Here is an 11,022-nt window from a genome sequence, read left to right on the forward strand (position 1 = left end):
TGGTATGACATATTATATAAACACTGACAGATATATTGACAATTCAATGGTCTGATTTACATAGATTAAATTTTGAGTGTCCCAGTTTTATTTGTCCACCGACCGTACATTTATATGATGTTCTCATAAAAAAAAAGATTTGATAAAAATATTAGATGGATCGAATTTTATGCCGGTGAGTGTATTTGCCAGGTTATAAAATTATGCTGATTTTCTATATAAAAACAGATAAAGACAATGGGCCGTATCACGACACCGTTATTAAAATTGCGGTTAACTAAAATTGTGATTAAAGTGATGAATTCGATACCTTTGGAAATTATCTAGAAAGCAGGACTTCGAAAACGGAAATGAGGTTAAATTGACTTTGTGTTGACAGCTTACAGTTTGCGATTAGTATTTCATAAATTTAAACGGGGTGGCAAATTCAAATTTAAGAGCCATCTGCGATCCCACATTCTTTTATAGACAGCCTGTATGTATTTCGATACAATAAATAAAATTATAGAGCCACACAATTCAACAGGATTCTTGATATACATTCTCTTAGAGACACTTTGTAAACTCTGTCCACTGATAGATTGCTTGACATAAATGTTACTAAAAGTGTTCTCTCTACGCTACAACAAATAGATCCAGCGCGAAATTTAAAAAAATGAAATAACAGGTTTACACGTGATGTTTTATTATTATTCTGCATGTTTGCACTTAGGAAAGACGAAAGAAAACTTCAGTATAGCAGGGGTAATACATTAGGTTTTATTAATACAGGGTATTATTCACGAGTGATAATGTGCCCGACAGATTTAAAAATGCAACGCACAATACTTTTTCGAATTTCCGAAAAAAGCTGGCTACTGAAATGAAAATATACAGCTTTTTTCGGAAATGATTAAAACAAACAAGAAATTATTTAATATTTAATGCATGAACAAAAATTACCTCTATCATTTTCGATGTTTGTAATGTCACTTAAAGTGTTCATTATGGTAGATTCTTGAGGCACGCACTCACTTCACAAATTAAAAAAAAATCAACAAAAATCGCAACGGAGGAGACCAAACAGCAACACGATCAAAACTAATAACTTTTAAAACCAGAGGAACGCAAAACAAAGCTCTAAAGATGAAAAATCGCAAATCTAAATGCTTAAATCACTTGACAGCACTGACAATTTCAAATCTGAAATGTCATATAATTTATTTTTCGCCTGGGTTTCATAACAACCAATGAGAATCAGTGGCGCGAATGCTTCAAGACATTACCAACACAATCTATGATACTTTGTTAATATTTTAATGTTATGGTTTGGGGATTTTTGTTATGTACGGATATTTAAAAAAGTGCATTCTATCAGTGGACGTAGAACTCATAGATTGCTTGACATAAATGTTACTAAAAATGTTCACTCTACGCTACAACAAATAGATCCGGCGAGAAATTTAAAAAAATGGAAAGAGCAGGTTTACACGTGATGTTTTATTATCATTCTGCATGTTTGCACTTAGAAAAAACGAAAGATGAAAGAAAACTTCAGTACAGTAAGAGTAATATACAGCTGTCCCAGAACTCGCGGATCAAACTTACAGTGCGTTTTCCTTGGTGATAACTGAAAGCAATAACGTTTAAAAAAAGGACAGGGTATAATCGATTTTTTGTAATGAATAATTAAAGTTGACCAATCAGAAGGACGCTGTTAATTTGAATTTCACGTAAATTTAACCAACGGTTTGAATTGCCTAGCAACATAATTCTAGTAAGAATGGTATGGAATTTCAAGTAAATGTTTGGGCAACTGTGAAGATTTTGACAACGTCAACTTATAATTTGATTCGAAATTATCAAACTTTGTGTATTGAAATCATGTATACAGCTGCAGAGTATGCCGAAATGCTCATAATTTATGGAGAGTGCCGGTGCAATGCACGTGAGGATGCAAGGGAATATGTAATAGGTACGTTTTCCACGACGTTTGCCACATCCAAATTATAACGTATTTCTACGGTTGGTGTACCGTGCTCGAGATACTGGGTCCTTGGTGCCTACCTGACAAGAAATTGGTGGTCCCCCGCGAGAAGTTATAACGCCAGAGACTGAAGATGCTGTTCTTCAGTCCTTTGATGACGACGGTAGAAGAAGTATATTTGAAGAACTAAATTTACCGCGAACATATCAATATTTTAGAAGAACTAAACGACCAAATTTACGAAACACTGGCTACTGTTATTCCTAATATGTATGCTTAGACTGGCAAGAGAAAATTTAATAGAACGAGCTCGCCTATTCCTTCAGATGAAAGGTGGTCATTTTGAACACTTGTTATAAATTATTCTTTTTATTTTGAATGTTTCTTATTTCATTTGTTGCATTCTACATCGTTTAGTTATAAAATTTGATCTTAAATTTTTACTAATAATGATGCTAAAATAAATAGGTTAGTTCAATCTAGTTTTGTCTTCTTTCTTTCAGAACTGCCACTATGCTTGATCTGTTGTTCAAAACCTACAATGTCAAGAATGTTCCTAAAAGTCTTTTCTTTCATTTCAACGATGACGAGTCCCGCTCGTGTAGCTGCGCTAATATGTTGCAGATGCAGAGTGTATGCACAGGAGTTAGGATACATTTCTTGTGATTCCGATTCATTTCACAGGCCCTGCATATTTCACATTTTCACATTATACTAAGATTTTTAAGGTAGTAATATTACTCACTTGACGCTACGTCGCCATTTTACCTTCCATCAACAAAGAACAAAGGTTCAATTCATCATATTCCTCCCGTCAATTTCCCATACCCCTCAAGGTTACAATTGCTCTGGAAATTTTCACTCATAACAAACCATATTTCATTCATTGCCGGAAGAACAAACTTCTTGCGTTTTTGGTTATTTCAAAAGTAGCTGTCACTTTTGACGTCTGTTTCGACAAGTTGACCAGATAAATATTGAAAATAATTTTATTATTCAATTCCGACCCAGGGAGAAATTTAAAAAAAAGGCTATATTCTGTCTCGTGATTCGGAAGTCACGTTAAGCCATTGGTCCCGGTCTATTGAGTTGGTCATCATGCCCCTCATAGATTTGTAAAACCAGTCCTAGACTGTGTAACAAATTTTTATATAACACAAAAATTAATAAATATTTAGATCTCTCCGTTGCTATGAGAAATCTTTGGTGTTTAGAAAAAATTTCGATTTTACCACTTGTAATTTCAGCAACGGGAATAGTACCGCAATCTCTTTTTAAAAATTTAAAAATTCTGGATTTAGATAACACATTGGTAGTTGAAATTCAAAAAGGTATATTATTATACTCATGTCACATCGTGAGGAAGTTCCTTAACATTGACACAGAACCTAATACACAACAAAGTCAAAATGCGGAGGCGAGACGCCGGTAATTATGTTGATAAGCACTGCACTATTACTTGATAGTAATATCCGTAATAGTGTATGTACTCCGGCAAAATTGCCGTGCCGCCGGGTGGAGGTGGGATAGTTAAAAGAATTATACGTTGCTTGGCAATTGAGGGAAGGTACTCAATTTTCTCATAAAGGGAAAATTAGGTCGAGCTCTATTGGTCAATTTGATTAATTCATAACTAAAAAGCTGTTGCATCCTGAACATTTTTCTAAACGTTTTTTACCTTTATTACCATCAAGGAATATACAGTTTCAATTTGATCCGCGAGTTCTGGGACACCCTGTATTAGGTTTTATTAATACAGGGTTATTCACGAGAGGGGTACTTCTGAATTTTTATTTTGCCGCAACCAACAATACCAATGGCAGTAACTACTAAATCAAATGTGTTATTTCTTTTAAATTAGAAATCAAAGTAAGTTGGATAGATTTGTGGGAAATGTCAGATTGGCAGCTAACCTGTATTTAATCAAAATTCAACAAATAAATAAACAAATTAAGTTAATGTAAAAGGCGTTCGAAGTGTCTACTATCGGCTTCTAAACATCCGCAGCGGCGACAGAATTCTTTCCACACTCCATAAATGGGAGCATGTTGGTCTTTTCGTCGTTATTGTAAAAACAAATTTTTCGAATTCACAAAGATTTTTTGCTTTAACGTCAAAGAGACAGGACTAAGAGCCATCGCGGATTCAGTTATAATTATTTTCAAAATTTGAAATCAAGAGATTGTTGGAATGTGTATAATGGGTTGCGGCAAAAAGAAGTTCAGAGAAATACCCTTCTCGTGAATAATCCTGTACAGGATATTTCACGAGTAATAATGTGGCCGACGGAATAAAAAATGCAACCCACAATACATTTTCGAATTTCCGAAAAAGCTGGCTACTGAAATTAAAATATCCAGCGTTTTTCGGAAATGGCTAAACACAAGCAAGAGATTATTTAATATGTACTCCTATTTAATGCATGAACAAAAATTACCTCTGTATCATTTTCGAGGTTTGTAATTAGATTCTTGAGGCACTTCACAAATTTAAAAAAAATCAACAAAATATCATAACGGAACAGATCAAAACAGCAACACGATCAAAACAAATAACTTTTAAAACCAGAGAATCGCAAAACAAAACTCTAAAGATGAAAAATCGCAAATCTAAATGCTTAAACCACTTGACAGAACTGACAATTTCAAATTTGAAATATCATATAATTTATTTTTCGCGTGGGTTTCATAACAACCAATGAGAATCAGTGGCGCGAATGCTTCAAGATATTACCAACACAATCTATGATACTTTCTTAATATTTTAATGTTATGGTTTGGGAATTTTGTTATCTAAGGATATTTAAAAAAATGCATTCTATCAGTGGACGTAGTCTAATACGATATTGTTATTTTTTTATGAGCCACATCTACAATACTGCTAAGATCTGTCCATACACCAATATGAGTTATGACTTTTCCAAAGCCCGAAATCTCTGACGTTTTGGCAAAATTCACAGATTTGATGAGTTTCTTTACGTGTGGAAGAGTTGGAAGGATAATTCAGGTGCCAAAATTATAGTCCTGTACAAGACTTACGTAGATTGGTCTGATGAACCGGCAGTTGCCAACGGTAAGTTGACTGACTGGCATTTCACTCTTCCTTTCTAGCAAATATTTTCATATTTCAAGAATAAAGGAGAACTGTGGAGGAAGAGTTACGAATCGTCTACTTTTGTCTAAGATATGGACGATCTCTGGAGCCAAGTTGAACCTCTCTATGTACAACTTCACAAATAAACTGAAGGAAGTTTATTGTGACAAACTAGATACTTCTGATGGTCTCCTACTGGCTCATATTTTAGGAGATATGTTTGCGCAACGGTGGGCCCCCCTAGCTCAAATGGTGAAACCGTTCCCCAATGGGAGCAAAATCGATCTCGACCAGGCTCTGGCTCATCAAAAGTACCTACACTGTCTTGGACATGTTCAAGACTTCTGATCGTTTCTTTAAATCTATGGGACTAGTTCCCAACGACATTTGTTACAATACTAGCACAGGGGCTATGATCGAGAAGCCTCTACTGATGGTGTGGAGAAGTCCTGTGTCATCCGAGCGCTTGGGACTTCCGCGACGGCCAGAACTACAGATGATGACATTAAACTGCAATGCAAACAAGTCAAGATTTTCGGATTCTAATGTGTACGAAAGTCAGCGAGTTCTATTTCACAGTCATTCATCACGAAATGGGTCACATCCAGTACTATCTGCAGTACGCCAAGCAACCTTCCATTTTCTCCATTCTCTCCAGTCTCCACACCCAAACACTTGCGAAAAATCAACCTCCTCCAGGATCTCCGATCAACGCGCTGATGGACATAGCATTGCAAAAAGTCTCTTTTCTACCTGCCTGTCTGGTAATCGACAAGTGGAGATGGGACGTCTTCAGCGGAGCCGTCACTCAAAACACTTGGAATTCGCACTGGTGGAAGTACCGGAAAAAGTACCAAAAATTGAAGCCACCCGTGCCAAGTTCCGAGGCCACAGATCCAGGGGCACAGTTTCACGTCACTTCAGGCGTAGAATATATTTCTATATATGTACATTGTCCAGTTCCAGTTTTACAGAAGTCTGTGTATTGCTGCCGGTGAATATAATCCAGATAATAAAAAGGTACCTCTGCATAAATGCGATTTCTATGAGTCTACAGCGGCTGGTGAAAAACTGAGGTCCACTTGGTGATGGTTAGAATTAATCTGATGAAGTTCTAGGAATGGTCTCTCCCTCGGTACCAGTAAAGACTGAAGGGACGTCTTGGAAATAATGACCGGGGAAAGAAAATTGGATGCGACCGTTCTTTCGAATATTTCGAACCTTTGCACAATTTCCTGAAGCAGAAGAATTCAACCAATGTGTTTTTTGGTAACTTCAACTTGCTTCTCTTCAGTGTCATCTTAGTAATCGTCTTGTGATCTTTCGTGAGGACATCACGACCGACAATTGGAGATAACTCTATTGAGATTAGCTCCGCATTTTAGGAAAACCTCAACACAAGACTTCAAACCTTTTGCGTAACACAGTTATAGTCGCCTTGTTGCCTCCGTCTATTGACTTGTTCTTGGCTCATATCCAAAGGCATAAATTTCTTAAAACCGTTAAGTTTGATTGGTTTAAAGCTGTTGCTGTTGCAGTTGGCAGTTTTCAGATATGGTTAAAACGATCGTTGTGCATCTTCTAGATTAAATCTGATGGAGATACTCCACTGGGATCCTCTTGGTTGATATTAATTCCACTTTCAATTATTAACCACTCGCAACTGACTGTCTCAATTGCCGTACTCGAGCAAAAGTATTTTTGCACTGAGTCCCACGTTGTTTTATCTGTGCACAAAATGTGTACTCATCGGGAACTTGTTTTCATCAATAGACCAAAAATTTGGCTTGTTCTGGTGACCTAATGCACTTACATAAAAGATAAGATAGTGAAAAAATGAAAAACTGATGACATTCAAATTGTCAAAAACAAAAAAAAACAAAATAAAACTGATATAGCAAACAATTAAATTAAATAAAAATTATGTAGAAAATCGCACGACACTTAAAGATAGCCAAAAGAAAAACAGAATTCGGTGTCGTTTCTATAACAATATAGAGATTTCCTGGAAATTTTTTGCACCTTGCTAACCCAACATGAAATTAATAAGTGGAAATTTTTTCAGCCAATCAAAATCATTTATTTATTAAAAATCCAAGAAATTTTATTGTTGTCTTGGTTATGGCTCGTGAACTAATTTTTCTATTGGTCTTTAATGAGTGTCGTACGATTTAAAAATGTATAATTTAAGAAGCATAATGTCCGTGTCGTTGCGATTTTCTTACCGAATATGCCCTCGTGCAGTGATTAATATCCGGAAATTTTATTCTCATGCATTTCCAAAACGTAATTAGCCCTCGTGTTCCACTCGGGCTAATTAATACGTTTTAGAAATGCGTTCGAAAAAATTTCCCGGAAATAATCAATGCACTAGAGATATTATAAGTGAAACAAGCAATCAGATTTCCGTTAAAGAATATGAAAATGTAGAGATAAAAAATACATAAAATCATCAAAGTAGGTACTGCACCTTAATTGGCAATTATTGTTCAATAATAGACTTTTTAAATTCTTAGAACTGTTTATAAATAAATAATAGTATCAGTAACTCTATCTGCACGTCTAAACCTGATGGTTTTCAAAACCTTCACAGTTAAAACCAGTTCCAAATTTAGTCATCGATAAAAACCATCGTCGCGGTTTTGGCAAACGGTTAACCGGTTCCAGTTTTGCGACAGTCTCATCCAGACAAGATTTCTTTCGCTTTCAGTAAAGAATCATTCTACTGTTTCCTCTCCCTCGAAGACTAGACTTTCCGTTGGATTTTGTTAACAAGCGCGGCGAAACTGCACTGATGGCAGTGAACAAGATGTACCACTGAGACGACTACTTCGCCTACCAACTCATCAAGAGAGGTGCTTTCGTCTATTCTACCTACGAGAACGGCGACAACTTATTGCACTGCGTTATGGCAGGGCGTGAGTGCATCACGCCTGTGGTGGCGGTTGCGAAGCTTTTGATGGAGAAGGGCGTCGATGTCAATGTCGTCAACAGCGAAGGGTCCACTCCTTTGGTGAAATTCCTGCTGCACCACATCGCGGTAATTGCGGAGTTTGTCCCCGCATTACTCTGCTTCGGGCCTGATCCTGAGTGCCTGAGTGTGCACACGAGGAATACAGCGCTTTCGAGATCGCCGTCAACCATGAGCATCCACCTCTGATGCAAGAAATTCTGTTCTAAAGTCTGTTTTTTCCTGGTAGGCGCGTGCGTGCGCATTTACAAAATCCTGCAACGAAATGCGACTTTCCTATTGGTTACTTTATTTTTCTACTTACACTAGAGAAATGTGCAATATTACAGTGTTCTGTAATCTGTACTGTCAATCAGGTCCAAGCTGCCATTTTTGTTTCATCGTGTCTTAGTTCTCCTTTCGTGTTTTGTGTCTGTTTTGTGTTGTGTCTGTTTATTTATTAAAAAAAAAAACAGTTCTTAGTTCTTAGAGGTTAAGAAGTTTTTATATGTCAACAAGATGTCTCAATTTCGATCACCAAATAAACGGCGTAAGTTGGATTTATGCTAACAGCAAGTAACAGTCTTTTATTAATGCATATTTATAGCAAATTTCTCACAAGCCGAGAAAGAAATGATCGTATTTCGTGGGATCTCCAAGGATTTTGCCGAGATAACCAAGACGGCTCAAATGGAAAAAAACTGCAGATTATACTGGTATTGATTTTTGAGTTTTTTTTTGTTGTATCACAGCTTAATTATTTTGTGTTGAAGGTTGTGGATTTAGAACCATTCAACGATACTTGGCGGAAGAAAAGAAGTGTGCCCAATTAGAGGCACCGAAGAAACCTGATAGGAAATGTATGATTCAATTGGATGAACATCAAAAATATCTCATTCAAAAAACAGTGCACTCATTTTTCTGGAATCTAGAATCACTGCCTATATGTATAAAATTAAGCCTTTTCCTTTTCTCTGGCAAGATACATGGTTATTATAAATTATTGTAGTCGAAGCAGGCCATGTTCATGTTATGAAATTTTTGCCGCTTTCATGTGAACTGTCAATTTTTGTCAATGTCATTGTAATTTTTTTTAGGCGAAATGTGCGGTGATGATTATTTTATTTTATTTTTGTTTAAATTAACGATTGAATCCAAAAGTATCGATTTGTTTTGTACCCAATTTAACTCGTGTATGTATAAAATAAAAAATGTTGTACATATAATATTTGTTGTCACTATTTCCACGAGTTTATTCATAAACTTTTTTTTATTATACCTGAATCATAATCCCTGTTTTTGACACTAAAATGCGTGCGAAAAAGGGCCTTTAAAACACTAAAGCTTTAAGGGTTGCTTAGGTAACAACAAATTCACCTACATTTTGAACAATCATAAATAGACATTTATAGAAAAGTTATAATAGCAACGAAACAACAACAATTGACCATTTCTATATCAACGATTAATGACACTGATTACTTGGGAAAAGGTATTTCAATTTACTTTTTTTGTTATAATTTTTAGATTTTAGTGCAGGTATAATAAAAAATAGCGTATGATACACGTTTATAAGGGCCTTTAAAGCACTTGCGACGTTAAAAGCACTCCGCTACGCGTCGTGCTCTTAAACTCTTCGCGCGTGCTTTAAAGGCTTCCTTATAAACTTGTATCATAATATACTATTGTTTACATTTTACAAATTATACAAAAATTAAACCATAAACATGAGTTTTAATATGCAACCACAAATACTGATCCCCCTAGATAATATGCAACCAAAAATACAAAGAATTCCTGCATCCTGCTAAAAATCTTAGCTATGTGATTCTACCTTTCGGAGATGCGCACGCACGCGCCTACCAGGAAAAAATAGACTATAGAACTACTCTTACAGCTGTCGCGATAACTTTTTGTACCAGTTCCATCCCAAAACTCGAGGTGCTCCTCTACATCTTGTCTTATGGGTTTAATCTAAACGAAAAAATTCTTCACGCAGTCTACCACACAGGTACGTGGTTGTTCCGAAACCTTCACCATTCTTCTACATCTAGATTTAAAACTGAACAAGGAGGAAAAGGAAAATAATGTTCTGCCCACATTGATCTATGACGTCACTGTAGATTTTTGGAGTTTTTTTCAACCCCTATGACAAAATTGCAACTGTTGACGTACTTTGCAGATAGCTAACTCAGGACTTATTTGTTAGATAGAGTGACTGACGCTGTGGTTCTCAGCAGGATTAGCAACCTGCCGCGGGTACCTCTCCTGCAGGAATTTGCCACGAATATGTTCAGGAAGCTTTTGCTTGAAAAATCTAAGGTTAGGACTGTGAAACAGTTGTATTTTCTTTTAGATTGCCTCCCGATCAGTAGGATGCACAAAAGAATTATCACGTTTGAGGTTTGAGTCGAGATTATATGTACAGGTGGTCTCGATATAACCTGCCAGAAGAAATCCAGTAATAGGTGACGATGAGTAGAACTCATACACAAAAAATGTTTCTAATAAAAGTCTTTTCGTTTTCGAGATAAAAACAATTGAAAATTTGGTCAAAATTTGCTTATGAGTTAATCGGCTTTAAAAAGGTAATTCTCGTTGCTTGGCTGCAATTTCTTAGCAACGGTACCTGTAACACCTATGACATTTGTCAAGTTTCATTTTAAATTTGCGAATCCTACAAAAAGTAATGAAGTTCACAAAACAAGAATACAAGAAACACGTGGTAATTCAAGAGTGGCAAGGCGACTATAACTATAGGACGAGCGTTTTCCTGAAGAAGTCCTTCCAATCCGTTGTACTTTTGTGGAGCTATATCTGCATTTATGTGAGGCTGGTTTTGACTGGTTAAAAATAAAAAACCACCACCTGTTGCTTTAGGTTAGTAAAATTTAAAAAACCCTAGGTAGATATTTTTTCATACTATGTTGGTAACTATAAATTATGACATTTATTTGATTCAAAATAAAATTCAATTGCTTTGAATTCCGTTTATATTGTTTTATTGGCAGTA

General features: G+C 36.0%; 1 long non-coding RNA gene and 1 pseudogene across 1 annotated transcript; both read left to right on the top strand.

Moving 5' to 3' along the window:
- The first annotated feature begins 4,908 nt into the window (after window positions 1-4,908).
- Window positions 4,909-6,148, top strand: LOC138137059 (angiotensin-converting enzyme-like; annotated as a pseudogene).
- A 2,085-nt stretch (window positions 6,149-8,233) lies between these two features.
- Window positions 8,234-9,235, top strand: LOC138137212 (uncharacterized). Its single transcript, XR_011161619.1, has 3 exons — window positions 8,234-8,559; window positions 8,617-8,725; window positions 8,783-9,235. It is a non-coding gene; the product is annotated as an uncharacterized lncRNA (long non-coding RNA).
- The last annotated feature ends 1,787 nt before the right edge of the window (window positions 9,236-11,022 follow it).

The sequence above is a fragment of the Tenebrio molitor genome, chromosome 8 (assembly GCF_963966145.1).
Source record: "Tenebrio molitor chromosome 8, icTenMoli1.1, whole genome shotgun sequence".
In the NCBI taxonomy this organism is placed as follows: Eukaryota; Metazoa; Arthropoda; class Insecta; order Coleoptera; family Tenebrionidae; genus Tenebrio; species Tenebrio molitor.